A 14,924-nucleotide genomic window follows, 5' to 3' on the forward strand; every position below is an offset into this window, starting at 1 on the left:
TTTTTGCTAGGTTAAATTACATTATATACAGATGCAAAAAAAAAAAAGAGAGAGAGAGAAGAAGAAGAAAAAAATAATCCCTCAGCTCTTTCCTGGTTAATAGAGTAACGTTAGAAATATGATGATTCCAAACTGGAAGGTGAAGTCGAAGGCTCCTTAGCATACACGGTTTCTAATGAAGTCATATGACGAATCCACCAGGGATCTCCTTCCTCAAGGATCTCAAAGCATTTTTTAAAACACTTTTAAAAAACTTCTTGCCTCAATTCTGAAAGTTGATTGAGGGGTGATGGTCAATCCTATATTACAGGTAGGAATTCCCTCAATCAGACTGGAGGAGAAGACTTCCTTTGGATTTGTAAAATCCAAGACTGAGAAGAAACTTTCACAGTTAACACAGGATCAGAGAATGTGAAGACAGACCTTTCCTTAAAATGATCTACTCCAGAATTTCCCCAGATGTTCCCACAGGCAGCCAAAGGGTATTTCATGGAAGGAAGAAGTAAGTCAGATTCTTGTGAGCAGAGAAGTTTGGGGAAAAGTAAGTTCGACAGAGTGAAACTGCCTCCCTTTAACATATTGCTGGACTTCATGATGCCCAGCATACAAGTGAGCCTGCCGCGTTTCCCAAACGTATTCAACCACAGACTCTTTTTCTATTGGGTTATTCTTCGTTAATAATTGTTCAGAGAACTCACATTAGAAAATGCTGACTTGGTCCCATTGCTCATTACAGATGAGGAAACTGGTTTTCCCGAGGACTTGCCCAGAACCACACAGGTAGATGATACCCAAGCCGGGAGTTAGGACCCAGGTCATCTGCTCTCAGGCCAACCACTGGTCCCAGGCTGCTCTCTGTAACTCACAGGAATCCAGAACACCAAAGAGAATCACTGGTGCTTTCCTGTACCTCAGTGAGACATGGGGGCATCTCTCCATATTACCTTCAGGGCCCCCAACCTCAACCCTCTCTCAGCCACCGCTTCCTGATGCCTCACTTCCCAGGCTCATGCCTCAGCACTGCCCCGCGAACAACTTGCGCTTCAGCTGCAGGAGGACAGTAGCTGCAAGTGTCAGGACTAACCTGACATCAGGCCACACTGCAGCCAGCAGTTCTCAGCCTGACAAGAGCTCTAAGGGATATTTCATGAGACAAAATGGCAGCTATAAAATTTACAAAGTGTTGAACAGTCCTACATTTCCACATGGATTAAATCCACACTCCTTAGTTTGACACTCAGAATGGTTTATGTTTCTAAACCTTTGTTCCCAGGGACTCTCTTCCCCATTACTTCCTTTCAAACTTTACACTCCAGCCAAATACAATAACGTATATAATAACCATGTCTTCCCACCCCTGGAATTCTGTAAAAGTCATCTCTTCACTAGTAAACCTTTTCTCATCTCCCCTTATCCTTCAAATCCTCATAAATTTGGGCCCAAATAAAAATGACACAGTCTCCAGGGATTTCTAGGTGATGATTTTTCCACCCAGAAGACTTCTTGGCCCTCACCAATTTTCCACAGTAAAATACAAATACCTTTACTATCACATTTATTACATTTTTGTTTATAGCATAGATATTAGGCTTTTATATCTCCCCTATTAAAGAGAATGTTCCACAAAGTAGGAGTTGCATCTTATTCTTCTGTAGAATTAATCCAACCCTTTGGAAGGTGACCAAATTATTTTATCCAAGTCCTTCATAGTTTCAAATTCTTCTGTCATCTCTCAAAAGGACCATGTGACATTCCTGAGAGCAGTCAGTAAATGATATTTAAGAAGGAATGAGGATGATAATCTCATTATCCCAGTGCAGGAGTACCTTGCCCTCTCTGCTGGCCACATTGCTGCTTTTGTTCAATGTCTTAGTAAAGTCATCATATGATGTCCTTCGAATGCATACTCACTGGTGCCAAGCAGAAATAGAACAAAATATATTTGCTTCTGCTTGGCCGTGCATACTGTTCCCCTCTGGGAAGGAAAAGAAGTTAATTGGCACTGCTTTAAGGTGACTGGTACTGGAGCTGTGAGCCTAACAGTCCAGGTCCTTGTATTTGACATTAATTCATGGAGGGGCCTTGGTCAGTTAACTATGTCTACCCCACCCCTTGTATATTTAGGTATTCATTACACAGGGGCACTGGGAGGATTAATTAATAATTGCCAAGTGTTTGGGAAGACCCATTATGAGAAACAAACACTCAAACAGATCATTTCTTTCCCTAGATTGTTTGTTTCCTTATTATTAGAAGAAGGTTAGAACTGAATGATGAGCCATCCCCGTTGGGAGCTGGTACATCATATAAACAACTCCTGTCATTTTGAATCAGGAAGATGCACACCACAAAAGAAACACATTACAGGTTTTGAGGTCCTGCAGGCTACTGGAGGTATGTGTGTTTTATGTGGTCATGATGCTTTCTCATTTGCTTGTTTGCTTGTTTGTTAAAAGCAAACACTCTATGGAATTTAAACGGAGGTTTACCAAACGCTCTTTTCCTTTTCACTTAGCCAGATCCTTTATTGGTGCCTTGTTCTCACCTCCGTCAAAATTCTACGCAACAGCAATGCCGGAATTTATCACAAAAGATCAGTGAGGAGAATCAGAGGAAGAGGGCTTCATTTAGAGCCATAGCAAGAAAAGGGAAACCATTGCGGTCAACTGTTGGCTGACCCTCCAGTGTCATTCTCCAGTTTCCCTTCGTCAATAGCTCTAGATCTTTCCTTCCAGCCATCACTGTTGTCATATTTCACCCAGGTGTTAGGGATGGCACTGACTCCGTTCCAAGGCCCACAATAATTGGCCAAAAACAGCCAGCAAAACGTATCACCTGAGCATAGGGCAGTAAGGTCAAGTAACTCAGTTTGGACCAGTGAGTCATGAAGAGACATTTGCTGAGGGCTTCTGGAAAGGAAACTTCCTCCTTCTGAAACCGTGCCCACAAAAGACCCTTTTATCCCCATACAGTGTAGATAGGGGAGCAAGTAGCCCTGAATACTACTGGCAACCACCTTTTGGCCACAGAGAAGGCAGCTGTAGGTTGAATCTGGCCCCACAGAAGGCACAACAGAGACGTGGAAAGGCCGTTTCATAAGTGAGCACAGAACTGTTGGGTCAGGCCACACCTATGACTCCTCAATGAGTTCTCCTGTCCCATGAGCTATTCTGTGAGTTGCTTTATGATTTAAGTCCATTTGAGTCATGCTCTTCTTCCCTTGTAATTGAAATCTTCATGATAAAATTTTTAAGTAAAATTACAAGAAAGAAACGAAAGCACATGAGTGTGTGGAAAAATACCTACACATAGATTCCACAGAGTTATTGATACGAATTATAGACTACAGATATAAAGATCTGCTCCACTGGAACAAATCTTCTTCACACATAATGTTCCAGAGTGATTCTCAGGAGGAAACAGACGAGATTCAGCACATGTAGAGTTATGGGAAAGAAAGCCACATATCCCCCCACACTTCCACAGCTTGCAACAACATTGCAAAACATGATGACTAATTTCTCAGCACAGAAAATTCCACAGAAAATCTTCAAGACATAAAGGTGGGAATGGAAGCACATCACCAATGAATGGGGAGGAAAGTGGGGAAACAGGGTCTGGAAAGAGTCTGGCTTTACCCTACTAACTCCCAGCAGGCTGTAACCTCTGCCTAATGGTCCCATATCAGAGTTTCTTGTCATCCCTGCCACTGAGAACATAAATCAGGACATTATTCTACATGGACTCCCAGACAAGAACTAAAGGCACCATGTGGAATGCAGTGAATCAGTCACCAGGCTAAAGGTTAATGATGCAGTCATTAGGAGAAGGCAATAGCAACCCACCCCAGTACTCTTGCCTGGAAAATCCCATGGACAGAGGAGCCTGGTAGGCTGCAGTCCATGGGGTCACTAAGAGTCAGACACGACTGAGTGTCCTTGCTTTCACTTTTCCCTTTCATGCATTGGAGAAGGAAATGGCAACCCACTCCAGTGTTCTTACTTGGAGGATCCCAGGGACGGGGGAGCCTGGTGGGCTGCCATCTATGGGGTCGCACAGAGTTGGACATGACTGAAGTGACTTAGCAGCAGCAGCAGCAGTCTATAGCGAGGACTGGCTAGATTACATGCAGTAACAAACATCCCCAAATCCTCATGGGTACAACACAAAGTCCATTATAGATGTTGGCAAGTTTCCAGGATGGAACAGCTTTCCTCTATAAGTTGGCCCCATGCCCTGGCATTTAACCATCAAGGCAAAGGAAAAGAGAGGTCTGGAGAGTCAAGCCCTAGACATAAAATGTTTCTACCCACAAGCTAAGCTAGTGAGGTGGCCCATTACCCTTCAAAATGGTGCGAAGCCCTCCTGGGCTCAAAACAGATGAGAACTGGATAGTGGAGGAGGCTACCACAAAGGGGACTAACTGCAGAACTGCAGTACATTCTTAGTTAAAAGGAACAACTCAAAAGAATGAAACTAAAACATTTTTTAACACCATACACAAAAATAAACTCAAAATGGATTAAAGATCTAAATGTAAGAACAGAAATTATAAAACTCCTAGAGGAAAACACAGGCAAAACACTCTCTGACATAAATCATAGCAAGATCCTCTATGACCCATCTCCCAGGGTAATGGAAATAAAAGCAAAAATAAACAAATGGGACCTAATTAAACAAAAGCTTTTGCACAATGAAGGAAACTATAAGCAAGGTGAAAAGACAGCCTTCAGAATGGGAGAAAATAATAGCAAACGAAGCTACTGATAAAGAATTAATCTCAAAATATACAAGCAGCTCATGCAGCTCAATATCAGAATAATAAACAACTCAATCAAAAAATGGACCAAAGAACTAGAGAGACATTTCTCCAAAGAAGACGTACAGATGGCTAACAAACACATGAAAAGATGCTCAATGTCACTCATTATCAGAGAAATGCAAATCAAAACCACAATGAGGTACCATCTCACACCGGTCAGAACGACTGCTATCAAGAAGTCTACAAACAATAAATGCCGGAGAAGGTGCGGAGAAAAGGGAACACTCTTATACTGTTGGTGAGAATGCAAACTAGTACAGCCACTATAGAGAACAGTGTGGAGATTCCTTAAAAAACTGGAAATAGAACTGCCATATGACCCAGCAATCCCACTGCTGGGAAATACACACTGAGGAAACCAGAATTGAGAGAGACACATGCACCCCAATGTTCATCGCAGCAATGTTCACAATAGCTAGGACATGGAAGCCACCTAGATGTCTATTGGCAGATGAATGGATAAGAAAGTTGTGGTACATATACACGATGGAATAATACTCAGCTATCAAAAAGAACACATTTGAGTCAGTTCTAATGAGGTGGATGAAACTGGAGTGAAGTATATACAGAGTGAAGTAAGTCAGAAAGAAAAACACCAATACAGTATATTAAAGCATATATATGGAATTTAGAAACGTGGTAATGACGACCCTGTATGCGAGACAGCAAAAGAGACACAGATATAAAGAATAGACTTTTAGACTGTCTGGGAGAAGGCAAGGGTGGAATGAGTTGAGAGAATAGCATTGAAACATGTATATTCCCATATGTGAAATAGATGACCAGTCTAAGTTCGATGCAGGAAACAGGGCATTCAAAGCCGGTGCATTGGGACAACCCAAAGGGGTGGAATGGGGAAGGAGGTGGGAAGGGGGGTTGGGACAGGGGGATACATGTACACTTGTGGCTGATTCATGTCAAAGTAAGGCAAAAACCACCACAATATTGTAAAGTAATTAGCCTTCAATTATAATAAATTAATTAACTTTAAAAAAAGAAGAAATATTCTCAAAAAACAAATATAGAACATCCAAATGATGGAATACTATGCAGCCCCTGAATAACTGTAAAATTATTTAATAATGTCAAAATTTTACAAAATATTTAAGATGAAATGTGGATTATAAAAATATTTTATATTTAAAAATATTCTCATTTAAAAATTTGCCTAGCTACGGTGTTCATGTGTGTGTCTTTCTGAGTGATGGGATTATAAAAATTTTATGTGATTGTATATCTCTAATAAAAACAAATTGTTTTGTATGCAGGAAAAAAAAAGGAACTACTCTGGAAAATCAGCTAAACATCCATTCATCTTGGGAGGTGACCAGTACTTAATTATTAGGCCCTTAAGCTTAACAACCAGCTCAACCCTACTTCCAAAAGCATCTCCTGAAAAGGCACACAGCCCTGAGGATAAACACTGAATAAAAGAGATGATTTAAAGGGAAGAAAGGAGGAAGGGGGAGAAAAAATAAGAGGAGAGGGGAAGAAAGTGAGGGGGAGTTAGGGGATGGAAGAGAAGGGAAGGGAAAGTAGTAGAAGAGAAGGGAGAAAAGGGGGGGGGGAGAAAAGGAAAGAAAATAAGACCAAAAGGAGGGGAAAAGAAAGGAGACAAAAGTGGGAAAGTGCTAGGGGGTTTCAGTAACAGAAGAAACAAAATTAATTAGGGAATAGAAAGTAGTTTTTCAAATTAGCCTCTAATTAGGTACACACATTATTTTGAAAAATGTAAAATTTGTCACATCACTGTATTGCATCAATTTATGTCCTTAAACAGAAAGTAGGGATTAAATTAAGCAGTGCGGCCTTACTTTTTTTTAACAGCAATCCAGGCTTTGAAGTGAATTTTAAAATATAAATATTTCTAAAATAAATGGCAATGATTCAACCAGCTAACAGCAGGAGCACATGAAATTTATTTTGTAGTCACTAGAAGAATGAACACGAACAAGCAACAAAGTGCGCGCGTGCGAGCGCGCGCACACACACACACACACACACACACACACACACACACACACACACACACACACACACACACACACACACACACACACACACACACACACACACACACACACGGAAGAATGAATAGAGTGGGAGACCTGCAGAGATTCTGCCTAGTGAAATCAAGTAACATCCTTAAAGATCCCCACTTGAATCAAAGTGCCTTGAACATAAGAAACCATCCCTTTCAGGTCACCACAGTGCCTTAAGTAGACCTCCCTGTGCTATTATACAGTATGTTCCCAAGGAAGTCCAAAGGGGAGGGTATACATGTATATATATATGGCTGATTCATTTTGCTGTACAGTAGAAACTAACACTACATTGTAAAGCAACTATGCTCCAATGAAAACTAATTTTTTTAAATGACATTATACATAAAGTACATTAAAATACCAAAAAAAGAAAGAAAGAAAAGAAACCATTCCTAGTGCCAATGATATTGAGGTACTTAGTATTGGCATGAGGAAGGGGCTGGCTGCCCACCCTCAATCTTCATCTGTCCTTTCTCTTCCTACTTGTGATCTGCACCAGCTGCTGTATTTACTCACCACTCACTTACTCCTTATCCCCACAAAACCTGGTTTTTCTCCCCATTGATACTATCCTGAAGCCTCAAGCATCACTAAGGACCTTCTAATCACATTATCTTTTGAAGCACCTCATCACCCCTTCATTCAGTCTCTCCCCTTCCCTGGTTTCCACAACACTGCAGTAAGAGTTTTCAAACACACTTTTAGCAATAGAACACTGCTTTCAAATGGGATCTTGCCTAGAACTCTGATTGATTACCATAGCTTTACGTAGACTTGAAATCAGGCAGGGTAAGTTGTCAAAGTTTGTTCTTTTCAAAGGTATATTTGGTTATTCATCACATTTCCATAGAGATTTTTAATAGGCTTGGAAACTGCTACCAAAATAAAAAGTTGGGTTGTTTAATTGGAATTGCATTTATTCTGAATATTAACTTAGAACTGACATCTTAACATTATAACATTAATATCTTAACATTATTGAAAAATCCAGTAATGGATCTCTTAACGTTTCTTCTGATTTGGATTCATTAAGCTTTTTGGTTTCCCTCATAGCTCAGTTGGTAAAGAATATGCCTGCAATGTAGGAGACCCTGGTTCGATTCCTGGGTCAGGAAGATCCGCTGGAAAAGGGATAGGCTACTCACTCCAGTATTCTTGGGCTTCCCTTGTGGCTCAGCTGGTAAAGAATCCACCTGCAATGCGGGAGACCAAGGTTAGATCCCTGCATTGGGAAGATCCCCTGCAGAAGGGAAAGGCTACCCACTCTAGTATTCTGGCCTGGAGAATTCCATGGACTGCATAGTCCATGGGGTTGCAAAGAGGCAGACACAACTGAGCGACTTTCACTTTCAAGTTTTTTGGATCTGTGGGATTGTATTTTATCAAATTTAAGGAAAATTTGGCCATTATCTCATTAAATGTTTTTCTCTCCCTCTCACCTTCACTTCCATTTCCATGCCTCCCACCTACAAAAGCAGCCCAGAGCTCTAGCTTCCGATGCCCCTCGCCCCCAGGGATGCTGTCTCTCTCTGCTTGAGGTCTCTCTCCCTATGCTGTGTCTAGAATAGTGTCCCCAGACAGAAAGCTGCTTGCTCTCCTTGTGTGTTTCCCTTCTCTCAAGGATCACAGTCTTGTGTCTATTATCCAAAGCCTGAAATATATTCTAACTAGTTTTACAGTCATGTACAGCAGGTGAAAGTGAAGTGGAAGTGAAAGTCTCTCACTCATGTCCGACTCTTTGTGACCCCATGGACTATACAGTCCATGGAATTCTCCAGGCCAGAATACTGGAGTAGGAGCTATTTCCTTCCCCAGGGGATCTTCCCAACCCAAGGATCGAACCCAGGTCTCCCACATTGCAGGCAGATTCTTTACCGACTGAGCCACCAGGGAAACCCAGCAGGTGGGTAAGTCTAAAACATCACTCTCTTGTGGCCACAACCAGAAGTCTGTCTGTTCACATTTAAAAGCAATGCACTAAAAATTGAAGTGGACAATCTGTGTAAGTGGGACATCATAAGGCTTCCAAATGTCCAAATTCATGGGTCTTTAGCTCCAACAAAAAGTATCTTCCAGTCTCCTTTCTGGAAAGAATAGAATTTGAATTACAAGGATACTGGAGCTGGGGGCCAAAAAAAAAGAATTTTGTGGGGGGCTGGGGTAGATTGATCTCTCTTTAAGAGTAAACAATCTTCCAACCTGGAAACCTTCCAGATATCCATTGTATTCTCCATCCCCTCCTTCCCTGTGTTGGACAGTTCAGTTCAGTTCAGTCGCTCAGTTGTGTCTGACTCTTTGTGACCCCATGGACCACAGCACACCAGGCCTCCCTGTCCATCACCAACTCCCGGAGTTTACTCAAACTCATGTCCATTGAGTTGGTGATGCCATCTAACCATCTCATCCTCTGTCATCCCCTTCTCCTCCCGCCTTCAATCTTTCCCAGCATCAGGGTCTTTTCCAATGAGTCAGTTCTTCGCACCAGGTGCCCAAAGTATTGGAGTTGTGGCTTCAACATCAGTCCTTCCAATGAACACCTAGGACTGATCTCCTTTAGGATGGACTGGTTGGATCTCCTTGCAGTCCAAGGGACTCTCAAGAGTCTCCTCCAACACCACAGTTCAAAAGCATCAATTCTTCCGTGCTCAGTTTTCTTTATAGTCCAACTCTCACATCCATACATGACTACTGGAAAAACCGTAGCCTTGACTAGACGAACCTTTGTTGGCAAAGTAATGTCTCTGCTTTTCAATATGCTGTCTAGATTGGTCATAACTTTCCTTCCAAGGAGTAAGCATCTTTTAATTTCAAGGCTGCAGTCACTATCTGCAATGATTTTGGAGCCCAAAAAAATAGTCAGCCACTGTTTCCACTGTTTCCCCATCTATCCACCATGAAGTGATGGGACCAGAAGCCATGATCCTAGTTTTCTGATTGCTGAGCTTTAAGCGAACTTTTTCACTCTCCTCTTTCACTTTCATCAAGAGGCTCTTTAGTTCTTCTTCACTCTCTGCCATAAGGGTGGTGTCATCTACATATCTGAAGTTATTGATATTTCTCCCAGCAATCTTGATTCTAGCTTGTGCTTCCTCCAGCCCAGCGTTTCTCATGATGTACTCTGCATATAAGTTAAATAAGCAGGGTGACAATATACAGCCTTGACGTACTCCTTTTCCTATTGGAAGTGGACATCAAGCACCTAATTAATACCTCACTAATTCAGTATGTCCATCAATTATGTCTCTGCTTCCTGGAGGAAGGAGTGGTAAGGAGATGTCTGATTGGGTCTGCCAGCAGTAATGTCCTGAGCTCTAGCTACTCTTCTTAGAGATTTCAAACAACCCTTCCAGCCTCATGTCCATTTCCTCATGTCCATACCTGTGTGTGTGTGTGTGTGTGTGCACGCACGTGTGCGTGCACACTTAGTTGCTCAATCGTGTTGACTCATTGCCACCCCTGCCAGCCTCCTCTGTCGATGGGATTCTCCAGGGAAGAATACTGGAGTGGGTTGCCATGCCCTCCTCCAGGGAATCTTCCTTACCCAGGGATCAAACCCAAGTCTCCCATGTTGCAGGCAGATTCTTCATCATCTGAGCCACCAGGGAAGCCCAAGAATACTGGAGTGGGTAGCCTATCCTTTCTCCAAGGGATCTTCCTGACCCAGGAAACGAACTGGGGTTTCCTGCATTGCAGGCGGATTCTTTACAAGCTGAGTTACTAGGGAGGTCCCTTCCTGGTGCCTAAATTTATCTAAATCCAAAGCTCTTCTAGGGTCCAGTGGGGCAAACTGACCTGTTTTTTATCTAAATGCCCTTTGCAGGAACTTAATTTTTACGTTCTTATTCCCCATGAATTCATCCACATTTCCCATATACTTTCCATCTTGACATAATGTTGTGCTTGTGTTACAAAAATCTCCTCACTTTAACAAGAAGGGTGCTTATGCCTCTGTTTTTTGTCCTTCTTTTATTTTATCTCCTTGACACAGGAGGTCCCTTCCTCTGTTTGGTTAAGAGTCCATTCTTAACTATATTAAGCTTCACAGTCATATTTTCAACTGTTTTTCTCTTTTTTTTGCTATTTTCAGGTTCTTCGTTCATTAGTTTCTCGTTTCTCATTCCATCTTCTTGGATTCATTTTACGGTTTGCCAGAGCATGTCATTTTTCAGAGAGTGCACAAGGATGATAAACTTTCTAAATTTTGTATAGTGTATATGTCTTTATTTTGTTTCTATCCCAAATAGTATTTTACAGGGTATGGGATTCGAGGTTTAAAATCACCTGCCAGATAACTTTAACAGCACTGTTTCTGACTTCTTTTCCACTGATGTGGCAGATCAGATGTTCACAGAAACCTCTTCAAGTTAGCACAATGGAAATTGCTGGGTGAAACATCTGGATGAATGGAGGGAAAGTAAAGGGATTCCTCGGAGGCAGAAATGAGAAGAACGTTGCTTTCCTACCCTTTTCTTCCTTCTCCCCCTGAGTCTGTCCTGGAGTCTCAGAGTCGCCTTGAGTTGGGCGGAGTTGAAAAGAGACCCTGATACCCACAAAGGACCATACCTATCTCCTGTCCCCAAGAAAATAATCCCTTTTTTGCTTTGTGAATCACTTTTAAGACTTCATCTTGACAGCCACAGAGCCACCACGGGGACAGAGAAAAAGAGAGAGAGGGAAAAATGAGGGAAAAGGCCCTAGCAGTTCTCCCAAGCAATTCTTTCATTAGTCACTCTGATATCTGCCCTGCAGGACTCTCAAGTTTGGAATTTCTCTGGGAGCGCCATTGAAAAGTATAGTGGACTCTTTCTATCAGTGTTCTCTAAACTGACTTTGCATCATGTTCATTCTGCTACGATTTCTCTACCCATACAATGCAACCCATTTTTTATCCTTCAGGAATTCTTCAAAACTGCTGGTTGTTTTATGGCACCTTATTGGGTTTTGCAGCAACCTTTCAGATGTTTTTTTTTCCCTAATATCTTTTCTCTTGTTTTGATGTACCATAGCAATACAATATTTTCTGAAGAAGAGAAAAACGTACCTATGCTAAAATGGAAAGATGACCATGACGCATTCATTCATTTATAAATCCATTCGTCCATTCAACAAACTTTAAGAGGATCTGCTGTGTATTAGACATCGTTCTAAGCTTTGGGAAACAGAAGCAACAAAACAAAGTGCCTCTTTTCAGGAGCTGATATCCTAGACTGTCAATAGGTTTTTTAAAAATACAAGTTTAAGAACAATACTAATGACACAATAACACCTTTGTGTGAAAATGGGTATATCTATACCTCTGTGTGTGTGTCTCTGTGTGTGTGTGTGTGTGTGTGTGTGTGTCTTCTTTCAGATAGAATCTTCAGGGGATGCAATTAGAGAAGGAACATGTGAGAAGGCTTCTTTTAACCGTTTTTATTTTTATTTATATATTGTCCATTTTTACAATTGATTCAGGCTTTGCTCTAGATACTTGGGACAAACCAGTGAACAAAGCAGACAAACACTCTGCCTCCTTGGAGATCATACTCTAGCAAGAAAAGTCAGACACTAAACAATAAGTAAACATAATTTATTTGTTTATTTTATGTAATAATAATATATTACCTTACATAATATGTTAGCAGGTGACAAGGCCTATGAAAAAAAATGGAACAAAGGAAAATTGCCAGTATGACCCATGGAGTAAGCAGCACTGGGCTGCAACTTTAAATAGGGTGGGAAGGATAGACTTCATTCAGCAAGTAGCATTTCAGCAAAATATTCAAGTGGAGTGGGAAAAGGGAAAGGAGAGGATGCTCAACATCACCAATTATTAGAGAAATGTAAATCAAAAGTACAATAAGGCGTCACCTCACACTGGTCAGAATGGCCATCGTCAAAAAATCTACAAATAATAAACACTGGAGAGGGTAGATAAAAAAGAGAACTCTCCTACACTGTTAGTGGGAATGTATTGATAAATTGGTGTAGCCACTATGGATAACAGTATGGAAGTTCCTTAAAAAACTAGAAATTGAATTGCCACATGATCCAGCAATCCCACTCCAGATAAATCCAGAAAAAAATGAAAACTCTAATTCAAAAAGATACATGCAGCCAGTGTTCATACCAGCACTATTTATAATAACCAAGACATGGAAGGAAACTAAATGACCATCAACAGATGAACAAATAAAGAAAATGTGGTGTATATATTTATATATATATATATACACACACACAATGGAATATTAATCATAAAAAAGAGTGAAATAATGCCATTCACAACAACATGGATGGACCTAGAGATGATCATACTAAGTGAAGTCAGTCAGAGAGGAAAGCCAAATATTTTATGATATCACTTACATGTGGAATCTAAAATGATACAATGACCTTATTTATAAAACAGAAACAGACTTATGGACATTGAAAACAAACTTACAGTTACCAAAGGGGGAGGGAGGAAGATAAATATTTAAAGATGAATGACATCAAATCCTCAAAAAAAAAATTCAAAGTTAGTCTTTGAGATGATAGAAAATTCAAAGAAATCTAAGTGAAATGATCTGGTCAAAGCAGTGAACACTACAGAGAAATGATCCTGTTTCATTTTCTTGCACTGAAACTAGCAAACAGCACGGCCAAGAACAGCCAACACTGGACATTGACTGTGTGTGAAATGCAGTTCACAGCCACTCACATGCTAGAATCCTCACATCAACCCTATCAGGCAGGTACCACTATTATCCCCACTTTACAGATGAGAAAGCTGACGCACAGAGCGGCTAAGTTGCCAGAAGTGCCCCAGGGAGCAAGGGATGTGTTCCAGCCCCAGCAGTCCAGCTCAAACCCCACTCCTCACTCCTGTGCTACCTGCCTCTTCCTCTCTGTCACCGCATTTGTTTAGATGAGCAGACCAACAACCCAGCTTATTTCCCGAGGCAGAAACAGAGGCCCAGAAAGTCTTAAGGATTGCTCAGTGTCCCAGAGCTAGTCTTCAGCCCACAGTTCTCTTTCTACATTTTGAGACTAATTCAGCAGCCTTGCTCACTACCATAAACCTTCGAGACATCACTGCCAGCCAACTGATGAGAAGGGGCACTGGCGTGAAGACGAGGCTGTTATTAGGGGCCCATAGTGCTGCAGATGAAGAATTAAAGCTGTTGATGCACTAAAGAATTGAAAGGAAGAGGTGCATTGGGGGGTGGGGGGTGGGCAGGCAGACACAATGAAGGAAGAAGTGACAGCCCCGTACAAGCACCTGAAGGTTCAGGAAAGGGGCGTGAGAAGCCTGGGAAGAGGTAGGATGGACAGGGAGAGCCTGAGGGGCTGGGTGAGGGGGAGATAGGAAGGCAGACAGGGAACAGAAAAATCACGTTACTTATCATAGCATGCATTTTCAGCACCAGCCCAGAAGTTAGAGAAAACCATGCCTCACGAACCCAGGAAGTACGGTTTGGGATTGCAAAACCTTCATCTGAGCAACATTTACAAGATCTACGACCCTGTGTGGCACTTAATAGGCACTCAGTAAAGGTTTGTCTCAATAAAAGAGACAAAAGAGGAAGATCTGAGGATCGCTTTCATAAAGAGAAAGACACCTAAGGGAGTAGGTGCTCAATAAATATTATTTTTCATCTGTGTACCATGAGCAGCCTGGAGAGTCGTAAAAGATTATCTGATATATTTCCAAAGAGCACTTCGCCTCTGATTTCAATTTTCAAAAATTCCCTGGGAGGCTGTGGAATTTCTCACTGGGGACTTTTAAGAACACCTTCTTACAAGAGCCCCTTGGAGGGGTGGCTATGATGATGTAAAACTGATAGATGAAGGAGGGAGGCTGGGCCAGATGACCCTGCAGAATTTTTCCCTCTTCGGTCCTAATTTCCATGTCATCCTCTCAGAAGTGGAAGTTTCCACTCTGTTTGTTCTGCACAGCACACACATGAACGGGACAGGCCAGCAGACACTGTCATCCCACCAAATGAAGATGGCTGAGTGATTTGGGAACCTTCCAGAAGGGCCTGGTTAAATGGTAGGCCATTTATTTCATGGAGAAAAAAACCACAGAAAGC

The 14,924-nt window shown here is 41.6% G+C and overlaps 1 protein-coding gene across 1 annotated transcript in view; it reads right to left on the bottom strand.

Annotated features, from left to right (window-relative positions):
* PKHD1 (PKHD1 ciliary IPT domain containing fibrocystin/polyductin) overlaps positions 1-14,924 on the bottom strand; it is a 456,545-nt gene that overhangs the window by 328,589 nt on the left and 113,032 nt on the right. The window lies entirely within an intron of this gene.

This window comes from Giraffa tippelskirchi, chromosome 8, assembly GCF_054371585.1.
Source record: "Giraffa tippelskirchi isolate mGirTip1 chromosome 8, T2T-mGirTip1v1.2.pri, whole genome shotgun sequence".
Classification (NCBI taxonomy): Eukaryota; Metazoa; Chordata; class Mammalia; order Artiodactyla; family Giraffidae; genus Giraffa; species Giraffa tippelskirchi.